Source organism: Hetaerina americana, unplaced genomic scaffold (assembly GCF_022747635.1).
Source record: "Hetaerina americana unplaced genomic scaffold, ioHetAmer1.1.p SCAF_9, whole genome shotgun sequence".
NCBI lineage: Eukaryota > Metazoa > Arthropoda > Insecta > Odonata > Calopterygidae > Hetaerina > Hetaerina americana.
The window spans coordinates 77,159,892-77,176,112 of record NW_027287538.1 but is presented as its reverse complement, the minus strand read 5'-3'; positions in this window follow the sequence as shown (position 1 = coordinate 77,176,112).

Here is a 16,221-nt window from a genome sequence, read left to right as displayed (position 1 = left end):
CAATACACATTCGGGCGAAGGGCACCTCCGCCGGAAGAAAGGAAGAAAGTTGGAAGGATATCCGCGCCCCCCAGTCGCCCCTGAAAATGACCCCGGGGCGAAATGGGGTCGTGCGGTATTGTGGCCTTTAACCCAAGCGCACGCCTATGACCACGGACGCGCCTTCTCGTCTGTCTTCGTTCTCGGTCCTCATCCTAGAGCCAATGGGGACGTAAGGAGAAGAATTGCGTTAGGCAAAGAGGCTATCACAAGGAGGAGGGGGTCTAATGACAGGTACGTTGAGTTAGAATGATATGCACGGTACGGAAAAATGGTCATTGAAGCAGGAGGATAGACGTAGACTGGAGGCTTTTGAAATGTGGGTGTAGAGAAGAATGGAGAAGGTGAAATGAACAGAGAAGAAAACAAATGAGGAAGTACTTGGTATGATGGGCAAAGAGAGGGGTTTGTTGGGGGAAATCATAAGGAGGCAGGAATAATACTGATGATATATTATTTATGATATAATTATCTTGACTTACACTTCTGTCATTTAAAATGAATACTCTCAAAATAAAATATATTAATAATATTCTTGGAAAAATCCTTCATTTAACCATAAATTGTGAATTATTTTCAAATCCGTTGCACTGTAAATCTTAGTCTTCTCCAAATCCACTTCAAGTCGGTTTGCTTGTTGACGCAACTGACTATCTCGAGATACGAAGTCTGTCCCAAAAGCACCATGACTCAATATTTCCCGGATAGACGGACGGACGGGCGGCGGCATCTCTGCCTGGGTTCGAGGGAGTAGAGCCTCAGGAAAGTTTGGAGGGGGGTGTTAGTTGGTCCCTAGCCTTTGCGGAGCATGGATTGTTCGTTTGCGAAACCTCTACAGTGTGACCTCATTTCGCTCCGCCATGAACCGGTTGCGGCGCAACGCCATTAAATTTTGCGTGAAACTGGGAAAAACTGAAAACGATACTCATGAAATGCTCAATGGAGCTTATGGTGATCACGCCGTGGGTAGATGTGGTGTTTTTCAGTTGCACAATTTGTTGCGGGAACGTGCAAGGCGCCCTTCGACCTCGAAAAGCAACGAAACTCTCGCAAGAGTGAAGGCTTTCTTTGATAAGTGCCCTCATAGTGTCCGATGAACTTTGAATCCTTAAATGTAATGTGCATCGACTTGTGACCGGAAGCATGGCCGGTATGAGAAAGGTGTGTGCGAAGTTGGTGCCGCGAGTGCTCTCGGACGAGCAAAAGGAAACTCGCACGCGGATATCTGCCAAGAGTTTCTCGACATGTGCGAGTGAGGATCCGAATTTTTGAAATAATGCCTCACCAGGAGTCTTCCTCTTTCCCTATTTGAAATCTGCGCTGAAAGGACGTCACCACGGCTCGGTGGAAGCGGAGCAACAAGCCGTGACAAGGGAGAGTAGCAGTATTCCTGTCGCCGCCTCCCAAGAAGGCGCACGCAGCGTGGAAATCCCGCCGGCAGCGTTGTGCGGACGCACGAGGGTGCTAATTCAAAGAATTTTGAATATATACTGTATACAGTATATCAATTCTGGCAATAAATATTTTTTAATAGATTCAGTCCTACGGCTTTTGGGATAGACATTGTATCCTGTGCGTGGCATCTAAACATATCGGCACGTACACACGCGCCCCTCCCTCCCCCTGGCATTTTATCTCCAGAGAAAGAGCACCCCCTCCCCCTGTCGTGGTGCGTGGTCCATTCTCTTCGATCCTTATGGAAAATGAAACAGTATTCATCGCCCAACAGTTTTATCGCCCCCTCGGATACGACGAGACGTCTTTTGGGCGTCGTTACGCAATAGCATCGGCCGGGGGAAGAACGGCCCCCGGCCAACCGCTCCCCCCCCCCCAACTATCCTCTCGCTCTTCCGAGGGTACATCTGCATTATACCGCGCAAACCGCCGCAAAGGCGTGTGGCATGGGGTGTTAGGTCAACAGCAATGCAAGTACAATCACAGTCATTACACAAACATTCTGCTCTGTAATGCACTCAAACAAAGTTGTGATTACACGAAGGAAGGTACTCACATGAAATAATATTCAATAACAGGATACATTGAAATCACAATGGAATAATATTTTAAAAATAAAACGATAATAATTTTAAAAATAAAAGTGTTTCGCCAAAGAATGTCTCTGGAGTTGTTAATTAATTAAAAATAGCAATTTTCCACAAAAATATAATTTAATGCGACCGGTTTCAATGTTTCTACACCACCTGATGATGATGTAGTAACATTGAAACCGGTCGCATTAAATTTTATTTTTGTGGAAAATTGCTATTTTTAATTAATCATGATATTCCACCATATCACGCCTGAAACGTCTCTTTTTACTCTGGAGTTGTGTTGGGAATCATTAGAAAAAAGGCGATTTAACGCTAGGTTAAACTACATATTAAATAGATTCAGAGCCGTTTAAGGTACATTTAGACTCGGTTGGAAAACGAAAAGCGGCGTCAATGGCGGTATTCTGGATATACGAGGGGGGCCCAAAGGTAACGGGAATCGGGCTGCGGGGTCGTGGGTGGAACAGGAGGATGTCGTGGATTTTTCTTTCCGAATGTTTTTTCGCATTTCATGCTGATCACATTCTCCTTGAGCAGCGTGGTTTCGCGTAATATGAAAGCTGCGGGTTGATTGCTTCTCCGGCCTCCGGAGGCGAATGAGGTCAGACGAAAGATGTCATCGGGAGAGTGATCAGGGGCCGGGAGAGCTTTCTCCTGTCCGACCGGGTCACATCCGAGGCGTGCGCACGTGGCTTTCGCGCAGAGCCGGATGTGACGTCCACTCCCAAGTATTATCCTTTTGTTTAGGAGGCCATCAGATGATTTCCTCGACTTTGGACGATCGATAACTTCATTCTTTCATTCACACATAGTACCCTGCAAGCCATGGCTAGGGTGTGTGGCAGGGGGTGATTATACACCGGACTACTTTTTATCCAAAATACTTTTTCCCTCATAGCGCGGTCGGACAGTGTTAGTATCAGAATCCCCTATCGTTCTTGGGAGAAATGACATCTTAAATCTATCTGCTCTACACTTAATTTCTCTAATTTTATAGGCATGATTTCTCCTACCATAATACGATGGGGGTAATAATACATTTTCAACATAACTGCAGAAGAGACGCCCTTCCAATTTCTGCAAGAGATTTAATCTGTAATTTAACTTTTGCTCCGAGAGCGATTCCCAGCCTAGCTCCTCTAATATTTTTAATACGCTACTCAGTTCCTCACTACAATGCTTTTTTAACTCCTCTGCGCTGCGCGTGATCCAGTCCGGAAAAATATTACGAGTAATTATCGTACTTCGACGAACATTCCATGTCGTCATCGAGGAAAACACTCTGAGTCGCACAATCGCGTTTTTCAAACTTGTGTATTCGTCGCCCATTCCGGTAAACACTTGATACGCGAGGGTCCATCCATTGAGAAACTTTCTTAAAGCACAAATATTTTTAATTTCCTAATTTCTTGAATATTAAAGGTTTTGCACTCATACGATGTTCATACGCAGTCCTCTTGAGCGTTCATTGAGTATTCAAGCGCTCAGATATTTCAGAGATACCTCTAGGAGTACAATTGCATCAAAACCTCTGCCGTCACAATACGCGCATGAGTCTGCCTGACCTGGTGTAGGGGAGTCTGATGCGGAAGTAACACTGCGCATGAAAATACAGAACTTCTAGTCCAGGCGTCATTGCCAAAGTGAAATCATCATTCTGAACTTTCATTTGTCGATGAATTTAGACATGCTTCACACTCCCATTACCACTGAATAAATGAATGAGCTCACTACCACGCTCCGGGAAGAATCACTAGTTGAGATGGATCCTAGTACACGCGAATTGGGATCTATCACCGTTAACTTAACATTTCGCCTCGACTACGTGTGCCTTTATCTAATTACCGTGATTTCGCCATATTTTTACTTCGAGGTCAAATAGAATGTCGCAGTTAATGAAGAGCGCCATGGCTGGCCATTTTATGTTGCTTCTCTTGGTGAAATCCATCTATTCTAAGGGACCTAAATTATTATTATTATTATTTTAGATCATCGTGGCTCTCTTCGTAAAATGTCTGGTCTCTCACATTATGGAATAATGCAATATCAAGGGGATATTTACGACACGCGCGTGCATTCATACGCGTGACGAATCGAATGGAGGATGACGTTTGCCAAGTCCCCGTGAGTCAATTAAACGTGAATGCCAGAGTTCGTAGTCACGACGTGCAATCGCCCAAGCGATTCGTATTCGTGATTTCACGGTTGGACGCGATGGCTCATCGCACCAGTGGAGAAACCGGGATGATGACTCCTTTTGAAATCCCCCTGGATAATTCTGCGGCGCACGGAATGAGAATCCCTAGACGTATAAAAAATAAATATTCATGAGGCAAAAAAAATTCTGAAAGAGAAAAAAAATGATCAATCTCGCGTTCGTTTTTCAGTCGCTCGGGCAACGAGGGCCAGATGGAATTTTTTGTTTTGTTTTGTTTTTTTTTTTTTTTTAACGGGACGGTAACGAGGAAACTTTTGCCCAGACGTGCGAATGGAAACTTGAAATCGGGGAAATTTAAAAGGGCGACCAATATGGGGAAGCTTTTATTGTCGCGCGGAAGGGTAAATGGGTCGACGGCATTACCGCAAGGAATTCTTCGACGCCACCAACAAAAAAATCCGGGTCTCCCCGAGATTCAAATGCCCCGACCGAGTGCGGCCCTAACGAGAAAACTCTACGGCGACGGAAGCAGTCCCTTGTTTGGCTGCGAGATTCACACTGGGCCTCGCGTCGTTTGACACTTGAGGAGTGCATATCGTTGCTTCGTGTTTACAGCACTGAGTGAGAGCGACTGGGGATCGCCTTTAAGTGGTGCTGCCCCCCCCCCCAATCGCCAATTAGCACAGAAGGATAATGAGAAGAGGGGAGGCAGGGGGAGTGAGACCATGCGACGCGTTTTGATTGAAAGGTAGACTCTGCTGGCAAATTTAAACCCCAATAAAAAACCTTTGACCGATTTTGACCAAATGGAGAATGTTAACCATATTTGCCTCCAAGTAAGCCATTCAAATTCGTGGTTTGGGCAATAAATGCGCGAACTGGTGCAATCTAGCGGTTAAATATAAATACATTTTCAGGGAGGTTTCCAAATTTTCCACGTAATATGGTGTAGTGAATTCCTTGGACCATGTCAACAAACTAATGAAAAAGGTCATCCCAAAAAAGTGCATGCTTGTTTCCTTCGATGTACGCCACCATTTCATCAACATGCCACCTATGGAAGCTGTGAACCTCGCCGAAGGCATCCTCATCCGGAAATCCCTTCCAGTGCCAGTTATTAGTGATGCTTATTACTTAAGATGCGTATTTCCCAAAATTATTTCATTTTTAATGGTACATATTTCCAACAACCCAATGGTTTAGCCATGGGCTCGCCCTTGTCCCCACTCCTGGCCGATATTTATATGGACAACGTTGAAAAGGTTTTGTTCTCCTCAGCTCACCCTCTCATTAATAATGTATTTTGTTGGTTTAATTATGTAGATGATGTCTTCTGTGTGTGAACAGGTTCTGATGGGCAACTAGACCAGTTTCTAGCACATTTAAATTCTGCCAATTCTAGTGTACAATTCAGGTATGAAAAAGAGGAAAAAGGTTCCCTGAATTTCCTCGACCTATCCATTTCTAAAGACAAAGACGGGTTACACAACTCCATTTTTTGAAGTAAATGTATACGGACCAATTAATTAATTCCTCTTCAAGGCATTGCTTCACCCAAAAGCTTTCGGCATTTCATGCAATGATCCACCATTTAACCGCTATCCCTATGTCAAAATTCAATGTAAATAAGGAACTTAATGTAATTAAAACATCAGCAGTAAGCAATGACTATTCAGAAGATCCATTAATAAACTTTACCGGAAGAAACTTACAAAAATAGCCTTAAGCCACATTTACAAAGCCGAACATTCAAAAGTTCCCACTGCCAAATGGCGATGAATACTCTATCTAGGAACTATTTCTCAAAAAGTAATTAAAATTTTACCTAAAGAAAAAATTGTATGCGCTTTTTACAGTGGTTCATGCCTTAAGAACCCGATATCTCACACTAAAGACAAAGTTCCCAAAAACGAGAGGAGTGGAGTGTATGAATGGAAGTGCTCAGAATGCAGCACAAAGTACATTGGACAAACAGGATGAAAATTTAGATAAAGGATTAAAGAGAACAGCAAACATGTGTAAAGAATAAGAACATAACATCCCTCTTTGTGGAGCGCCTCATTGAGAATGACCACAAAAGGGACTTTGCGACTAAAATTCTTCATTTTGAAAATGAAGGTCGAAGGCTCGATGCTTTGGAGCAGTTGGAAATTTTGAAATGCGTCCGTTGCAAGGATGAACTGACATTTTGCATCCCTGCCACTCACTCCCCTCTCCTTTCCTACCCACCACTCTTCCAAGTCAACGATTGACACCGAAAGATGCAATTCTCTTTTCCTCCCAACTACATTTTAACCTTTTCCTTCCTCCACCCTCCCTCCCTCTCTGACCAACCGCACTTCCCTCGATCAGAAGGTATATATGCCAAGTTTGCTTCTATGAGGACCACCTGATGATGAAACTCAACTGTCGCCTGGTTGGCGGCCGCGGGTGGGAGCGTAGCATAGAATGAGAGAGTCGTATTCAGTTGATGCGTCTTTTATTTAACCCTAATCTTTTCAAGCAATGGGGCTCAGGCACCGGGGGGTAGGGACGAGCGAGCGGGGCAAGGCTGGGCATCTCTGGTGTGGTCGCAGGAGCCTACGACCGACGGACTCAGAGACAGGGTAGCAGGTGAGGAATGGGGAAGGGAATGGGTTGTCTCTGGCGTGGTCGTAGGCTCGACCGACGGACTCAGAGGCAGGGTATTGGGTGAGGAATCGGGAAGGGAATGTGGTCCTGCTCCTCGCCCCATGTGACTACCTCTTTGTTGAGGCGTCCCATTCGTCTTTCCAGTCCTTGGGACACTGAAGACGTTTTGTGTTCTTCTGCGTTGTCTCTTGGCGGCTCTATTACTTCAGGGAAGTCTTCTTAGCACTTCCTTGGCTTCTTCCCTGGCGGAAGTGATGCAGGGGTGTCCAGCCTAGCGATGGGTCGTTTATATAGCATCGCGCCTTCGGGGGGAGGGACTTCAAAGTAGCAACATAGTAGCTACATTGTAGCAACAAGGGAATTGGGTAGCGGACATTGTTTTGTCTTGGTTTCCGAGAAACCCGCACTACATCACCATACATTGCCCGGTATGCTGGTATTCTAGCCGGTAGGCTATTGGTACTCCTTGGGAGAGTTAACCAATAGTGTGGGTTTCCGAGAAACCCACACTACATCACCCTCGCAGCAAATTAGGCCCGGGGGTGGGGTGTGCGTGGCATGCCATATTTTTTCACCACCAAGCGCCAATACAGAAATAAAATAGATGGTGGTTCGGTGCCTTACCCCTTACATAAATGTACCCTTTTGTTTATATTACATTGGCAAAAGTAATGAATCAAGAAATTGCTGAAATGTTGACATCTATATACGGTGATAATGCTCTGATGAGAACATCCGTTTCCAAGTGGTTTAATCATTTTAAGGATGGCCGACAAGATGCAATGCAAGGCCGGGATGACCTTCAACCACCTGTGTTGACGACAACATTGATCGTTTGCGGTCCCTTGCCCTTAACGATCATCGAAAAACTGTCCGAATGATAGCTGATGAACTGAATTTAGGAAAGTCAACAGTGCACACTTTGTTAACCGAACATGATGGATGGATCATTCACCATGACAACACACCTGCACATTCAGAATTGATTGCTCGCCAGATTCTGGCAAAAAATTCAATCACCATCCTTGACCATCCTCCTTATTCGCCAGATCTCGCCCCTTGTGACTTTTTCCTATTCTCAAAATGCAAAAATGTGATGAGGGGAAATCACTGGGAAGGTGTGGAAGACACAATAAAGCAAGAAATGACGAGAAAACTAAAAAGCCTGACTGCCGAGGACTTCCGAGGGTGCTTTAAACAGTGGAAAAGAAGATGCAATAAGTGCATAGCCTCCGAATGGAGACTAGTACTTTGAGAGGGACAAAACCTATGTAGACTAGGTTTTGCAAAATAAAGTTTTCATGGCCTCAGATCGCGTATTTATTGGACAGACCTCGTAAACCTTGATGCAGTCAAATGACTCGCTGAAGGGGAGCAATGGAATTCAATAAATGTATTGTCACTTCAATTGACGTTTTGTTTTGGTGGAATAAATGGAGGAGTGCGATTGCTGACAGTGAGCGCAGTTAGTTGGATTAGTCATACGTGGGTGGCGAATTAGGGGCGGAGGGGGGGGAGGGGGGGCAATTGGAAAGGGGAGGACATTTGGGGTGACATTCAGAGCATTGTGCTCAAAGCTTGAAGCTGACGAAAGAAACAATTCGCGGCAAACGGATTGTTCCTTTCGTCCGTCAAGATGCCTCCAAGTAATACAATATTTGTTCCAGTAATTATCAAAAACTAAGCTTGGTCCGTTAGGATCCCTTGAAATACAGGGTGCGGCAACATAACTTCCTTTTTTTAAGGGGTTTTGCCTTATACGTATCCTTTCAAATGCCAGGACACTGAAAAGGATTTGGCCGAGGGGATTTCAAGCCGTGACCAATCAATCTAAAGTATACTAGGTTTGTATATAAAGTATCGGGAACAATGTATTCCTGATACGTGTGCGTGAAGTGCTGAACTCAGACCGTGTCGGTTTTTAAGTTTGCGCATTGTCGCAGATCGTATATTGGCACTGATAAGATGACTGTGCACGCTATTATTACTGCAAATTTGTCGATACGAGAGATCTGGGCTAAGATCGTCCTCCCCAAGGTCTTTGGACGGACAACCAAAACAGCAGAGTTGAGTGTTCGCTTGCCTTCCGCAACGGCACCGCGACGATTCCCAAAACCCCCCTTACAGCCCCAACTGGGCACCAGCAGACTACTATTCCTATTCTTAATCCTCTCTCAAAAGGACACCACCATGGAACCCTAAGTGCCCTCAAAGAAGTTTGCACGCGTACCCTTAAGGACCTTCCGTCTACCAGGGAGCCCTCGACTCGTTCGGAAAAGCCGCTCCGGCAAAAGTGCGCCGACGATTACGGGATGTACTTTGAAGAATTTTGAGAGGCATTGTTCGAGCAATACTTGAAATAAATCAATTTTCCCGATGCTACAAACCATGTGTCTATATTTCTGAAACTTTCCCCGATAATTTTCATTTAAATCAACATATTTTATATTCACCATATCATTTGTTTGAAAAATATCAAAAATTTACCAAGTGAGCTGAAATACATTAAGTAACCGAAAGATCAAAAATAATATCCCTTCCGCTTGCGAATCAGTTTTTTTATTATCAGACTCTTACACAGTTCCCGTTATCAAGGTCATATGTAAGGCATCTATAACAACCCAAAAATCTCTGAGGAAACTATTTAGAAGGTTTCCGAGAGCTGCAGAGGCTGAATGGCGGAGGGGGCAGAAGACGAGGGCCCGCCTCCACGCCAAAGCGGGAGGCGGGGAAACGAATCTTACGGGGGAGTGGGGAGAGGGCGGGAGACCGAGAAAACTTACATTCGCGTGGATTAATTAATCAAGATTGATAGCAGAATTTGTACTCCCGTAATACATTATGCAAAACTGTAATTATGTGTTGCATTGACAACTTAATGCGCTACGTATTTGTGGTATAAATTTCATTGATTTTTCCACATTTTTGCATCAGCGGTAGCCGTTGCAATTTGAAGCATATTCAATTCACCCACGACAACACGTGGTGAGCAATATACTGCCTGGAATTTTTTTCCGCCTCAACCAACCATCCATCAGCTGAGATGAATGAAATGCCACAGGAGTTTCGCCGACAGTCAGATCTTCCCAATGTCACAGCTAATGTGTGGTTCAAAACTTTTGAAGGCAATCAATTTCAAATGAACCGTAGCTCCAGTCACAGACAGCTCTGACGGAAGTAAATGTGCACACCTCGGCTGTCGCGGTGAGAGGAGACCGTCGAAGAGAAGCACCATCCGAGACAATGAAATTTCCACCTCCACCCTCGCGTTTGGTATGAGAAATATTGTAGCGCGTGTGTGTGCGAGCGGCGGATTCCACGAACCGCGTGACGGATGTCTGCGGATGGCGGGTTTGTTCGCGGTGGAAGTTGGTTTCCCAGACAGATGAGGAATATCTTTCGAGGATTATCGCTGAAGATGAAAATAAGATTCCTCATTTGGAGCATGAGAGCAAACGGCCAAACTCTTGACGGGAAACCTCGGATAACGCCAACCCCACAATAAGACAAAAGTGAGTGGGCATCTGTTGGGAAAGTAATGGTCATGTCGTTTCCCTACATTCATTCAGTTGTGTGCCAGTATGCTGTACCAGAACAACCAACGATAGCTCTAAATGATACGCTGAAAATTATTCAAGGTCGGATCGTATCAAATAAAAAGTTAGAGCTCATAAAAAGACTACTTGGCAATTTTAATGAGAGATATGCCATTCCACGTTAGTTAGTCCCCACCTTGAGTGAGCTGCAAGTGATTGGGATCCTCGTGAAGTAGACTTATTTTGGGAGCTACTAGATCGAGATGCAGACGAAGAGCAGCTAGGTTTTTGAAAAGTTGCTATGGACAAGGTAGCGGTTTCACGACACTATTGAATGAATTAGGATGGGAGCCACTAGTTGACCGTTGGCTTGAATACAGGTTAAATTTACTGCGTGAATTTTGAGGAAGGTCAATTATCCGATGGTATTAAAGACACATCACTTGCCCCCGGATTCCGAATTAGATCAGACAACCAACGTAAAATCAGGGAGATTTATTGCAGAACAGATGATAGATGTAATATGTCGTATTTTCCTCGTACGATACCATTAGAGATGAAAATAGATATGATTGCGGACACGAAGGGGATAATAGGTATTGATAGTGTATACATTTTGTCGATATGCTTCATGAATTTTAAATGGGCCCATCCCTATAAGCTTCTTCCCGCGTGATTTGAATGTATCCTGTTATTGAATAATCCTCTAATTGAGAATTCTTCAATGAGAGTGCCTTCGTTCGTGTGATTAACTTTGTTCCAGTGCATGATCGAACTGATTTTTTGTTTGTAGAGGTCTAATGACTGCGCATGCGTGGTTGGTGAATCCCCCGCCACACGCCCTTGCGACGGCTTGCGGTGTAGTATGTAGATGTAGATCACCAAGGACTGGATGTTGCACCACGATATGATGCACGGCGCCACTGTCGCAATCGCTATTCCTGAGGATCTCAAGAAAATCAATGTGAAGTGTCTTAAGCATCCGTCCGGAATAACGCCCACGTGACTTCTTCCGATGCCCTCATAGGAAACAACACTTCCGCGGAAAGAGGCCTTAGCCATCGGAAGCAGTGGCGGAGTGGATGGCCGAATGGCGATTTGAATGACCTAAAGCATAAATGGCTTCCATCATGTCTTTGCAGACTGGAAAAAGGTGGACTCACTGCATTCAATGGGGACTACTTTGAAAGGGACCCTCGACATTTGGAGGAAGAGTCGAGGGATGTTGTTAAACGTAATGTGATCGTTATTCATTGGACAGGCGTCGCATGGAGCCGATATTGGCAGGCGATTGGCGTGGCTTGATTTCGAAGATGATGGAGAGATATTCGCTCCAATCGCACTACGGCAGGAGTGATTATGTCTATATGACTAAAGAGATGAAGGGTAAAACAATTGGATTTAAGATGTCACTTTTCCCACGAGCAGTAAGGGATCAGAAACACATTATATGACCGCGCGAGGGGATGGAAGGATATCAATTTTTTCATTCTAAGCAGACTGGTGTGTTGTCATCTCAACTGACCCTACTTGTTGCTCTTCTTGTTGCTAATAGCTCCGCTTGTATGCGTAGATTAGTATACCTCACTTAGATACCGTGTCGCATGTGTATTTAGATGTCATGATCTACATTATTTGAGCTATTGTTCGAAATTGTATTGTAACTAAAAATTAAGACGAACTTAATTTTCTGTCGCATGCTTGGTTTGTAATTACCCCCTGCCACACAACCTAGCGGTGGTTTGCGGTAGAAACAGAAGAAGAAGAGAGATCAGCTGACCGCGAAGCAATCAACGGCCGCCTAACCAAAGAATGTAAATGAAGACATATCGATAAATAAACGAAAAAACAATGGGGGCGGGAATACTCCGCGAAACCGTCGCGGCATGAAAACCATTCGGTGATGGGCTCACCCGGTGGGCACAATTACCCTCGCTCCACCCGCTAATTACTCCTAATTACCACAATTATGCACGACAACGCAGCGCAATGTGTAATGCGCAGGTGCAAAGACGAGGGCGGTTGTTATATGTACACCACCGCAGTCTGCGAAATCAATTTCCCAATTGCGAGGGCATTCCGAAAATAGCCATTAATTTGCCATCCGCAAATCAATTCAATGCAAAATGAGCATCCTGTGGAATTTATAGTGCGCGCGGTACATGGCTGCAAAACCGAAATCGCGGACTTTCTGATCGGAGATTAATTTCTTTAGAAGAAGACGACGCTCCATAGGAGAGCCCACGAAAAAGTAAGCCTGCTTCGAGAGGTATTTGTCAAAAAATAGTCACGGCGGCATTGTGATCATAGCGGGAGGAATTTCAAAGGGCACCCCAATTTTTATACGCACTTGACAATATCAGGCTTCACTTCGAGGAATTGTTTGGTGTCCATATTAAATTATGCTGGAAGAGGAAATATTAGGATGGACCGTATTGAGGTAAGGGTGGAATGAATCCAACTGGCGGTTTGACCCTGTCCACAGGGAAGAGAATGTCATCTACGGAGCGGAACCAATACACCTCTTTTACCACATGTTTGTCAGCTGTATGGAACAGATGTTCTTCCAATGAATTAAGAAATGTTTCGTCTAGGAGAATAATATAATATGGACCCCACAATTTCCTCATTTTGCATGGATCCCACCCTTAAACACACATTACGGAACATTTTTCACTATTCCCTCACAGAATTCTCATATATTCCCCAAATTACTCCTTTTTTAGATTTCCAATTGGCAAATTATATTTATAGTTCAGCCTCCGTTCCCTTGAAGAATTGTGCCATTCATCTCCACCTACTTGGTAGTTGTAGTTCCCTGATAGGGCGTGTGGCAGGGGGTGATTCACCACCAGGCATGCCAAGGCATTCCAAACTAAGGGTGCGCCATGAAAATTAAGTGTTGTCTAAACTAAACACTAACGATTGTGACAGTCAATTATTCAATCCATAAATGCGGATTGCATATAATACCATATCTACCCGCAAGTGCCAAATAATGTGAGAAGAACTGCTAGTGGGTACATTAGCAGTTCTAGGGTAGTAGCTAAAGTTGAACAGCTCCACGTATGTAATTTATAATATACCTAACAAAATTAATGCGTAACTTTGCCTATCCATTTCATCTGTACAAGTAGCGGCCTAGTACAAACGGATAAGTTTTACTTGTGGAGTGGTTGCAGTTTTAAAAATAAATTTCGTTCTTCAATTTGTTATCCATTAAAAATACGAAAACAGCCAAGGTTAGGCATTTTATATCGGATTATGAACATGCCGGTGATCATGATACTGCGGTGGCTAACGTGTTGGCTTTCCACCCAGAGGGCCCGGATTCATATCCCGGAGACGACAGATATTTTTTCGGGGCCGGATATTGAGGGATCTGGGTTCGAATCCCAGTCAAGGTGAATGATTTTTACACTCTGAAATTGTTGCATGGAATTATAAATACATTTAAAATCTAACGGAATTTAATAACTCCATGGATAATGGTAAGATATGTTTAATTTTCGTCGCGTCATTGGCTTACAGATATATCCATAGGATAGAGGATACATTAGCTTTAGCTGATGTCCTTAAGTGGCGGTGCGACACTTGAAAATTGCAATTAAACCTAAAAGTGCGTAGTGATGACTTGGAATGATGGAGCAGTTCCCTCCCGAACGCCTGCGACATCGAATACTGAAATAGGGTATACTCGGAATAGATGGGGAATATGTGGAAAAGTCAAAAGACACTAAAGGTGTATTGGGAGAGTTTTCGGGAAATGTGACGAAAAGGTTAACTATTAATCTTATCTTTCGCTGATTATACCTCATTTAGAGTATACTGCTGGCGTGTGAGGTCTTCATGAAGTTGGATTGATGGCCGAGTTAGATCACGTTCAGCGTAGGAGAGATAAAACGCAGTAATTAGGACCTGAGTAGCGTATTCAAAATATTAACGGCGTTAGGCCGGAAATCACTCACGGAGGAGCGAAGTATAAATAACAGATTAAATGTCTTGCATAAATTGGAAGGATGTTTCTATGACGACGATGTTGAAGGTGTATTGTTTCATTGGCCCCATCCTGCTATGGTGGGAGAGATCATGTCAATGAAATTAGATAGATTAAGTGTGGACCAAGCAAAAGAAGCATGGTGGAAGACGCAGTGTGAGGATATGGAAAGTTTGCAAAGGAAGGGTGACATCGGTGCGCTGTACAGCAAAGTTAAATCTTTATCGGGAAGTAAGAAAGGAAGATCTATACTAACAGTTAGAGATAAGGCGGAAAAGGTAATAGTTGACGCAGGAAAGATCCAAGAGAGATGGAAGGAGTATATAGAAGACCTGTATAGTAACGAACTTAGACCAACAAAGTTAGACATTGAAAAAAAATATGACGTAGAGGAAGACAACTTAGGTCCAGGCATACTAGACAATGAGATAGAAAGGGCATTAAGGGAGATGAAACTAAATAAGGCCGTGGGGGTGGATAATATTTCCGCGGAACTATTGAAATGTTTGGGAAAATGTGGGAGGAAGAGGCTATATGGGCTGATTCGTAGTATTTATGAGGAAGGAATCTGGCCGGAAGACTTTGTGAGATCAGTTTTAGTTCCTACTCCGAAAAAGGTAAAGGCTACATCATGTGAGGACTACAGGACGATAAGTTTTATATCCCACGCAACTACAGTTGTTCTCAGGATCATTAACAAAAGGATAGAGAGTAGGGCAAATGATTACTTGGGGATGACAAGTTTGGGTTTAGGAATGGGAGAGGTACGCGTGATGCCATTGCGGTAATGAGATTATTAATCGAGAGGAATATAGAACACAACCAGGAGGTAAATGCCTGTTTCGTAGATTTCGAAAAAGCGTTTGATAGAGTGAATTGGGAAAAACTAATGAGTATTCTGCAGAAAATAGGAATAGAAAGGAGGTTAATCCGCAACCTGTGCATGTCTCAGACTGCTCAGGTGCGAGTGGGAAACGGGGAGTCCGGATGGGCAGAGTTAGAAAGAGGTGTGAGTCAGGGTTGCCCATTTTCACCGTTGCTCTTCAACCTGTATGCATAGGAAATGATCAAAGAGGCATGGAAAGAACTGGAGGTAGGAATGAAAGTGGACGGGGAATTCGTAAAATCAGTTAGGTTTGCTGATGACCAAGCTTTAGTTCGTCAGTCAGCCAAGGGGCTGCAAGCATTGCTGAGTGAATTAGAAATTTAGTGCGACAGGTATGGGATGAGAATCAATATTAATAAAACAAAGGTTATGCGATTTTCTAGAAAGAAAGAGGCTAAGCTAAACATTAAAATAGGATGGCAAAAACTAGAGCAGGTAGAACAGTTTACGTATCTCGGTATTGTTTTGGACCAACAGGGTCAAAGTAGTAGGGACGTAAGGAGAAGAATTGCGCTAGGCAAAGAGGCTTTTACAAGGAGGAGGGAGTTGATGACAGGGACGTTGAGTAAGGATGTTAAGAAAAGACTGGTAAAAACTTTTATATGGAGCGTAGCTATGTACGGTGCGGAAACGTGGTCATTGAAGCAGGAGGATAGACGTAGATTGGAGGCTTTTGAAATGTGGGTGTGGAGAAGAATGGAGAAGGTGAAATGGACAGAGAAGAAAACAAATGAGGAAGTACTTGGTATGGTGGGCGAAGAGAGGGGTTTGTTGGGAGCAATCCTATGGAGCAGGAAAAGTGGATGAAGGGGGTAGTGACCGGTAGTGGTATGTTGATGACTGTGATAGAGGGTAGAATGTTGGGCAAAAGAGGAAAGGGAAGGAACAGGATAGGAATGTTGGACGGGTGAAGGGAGGAAGAA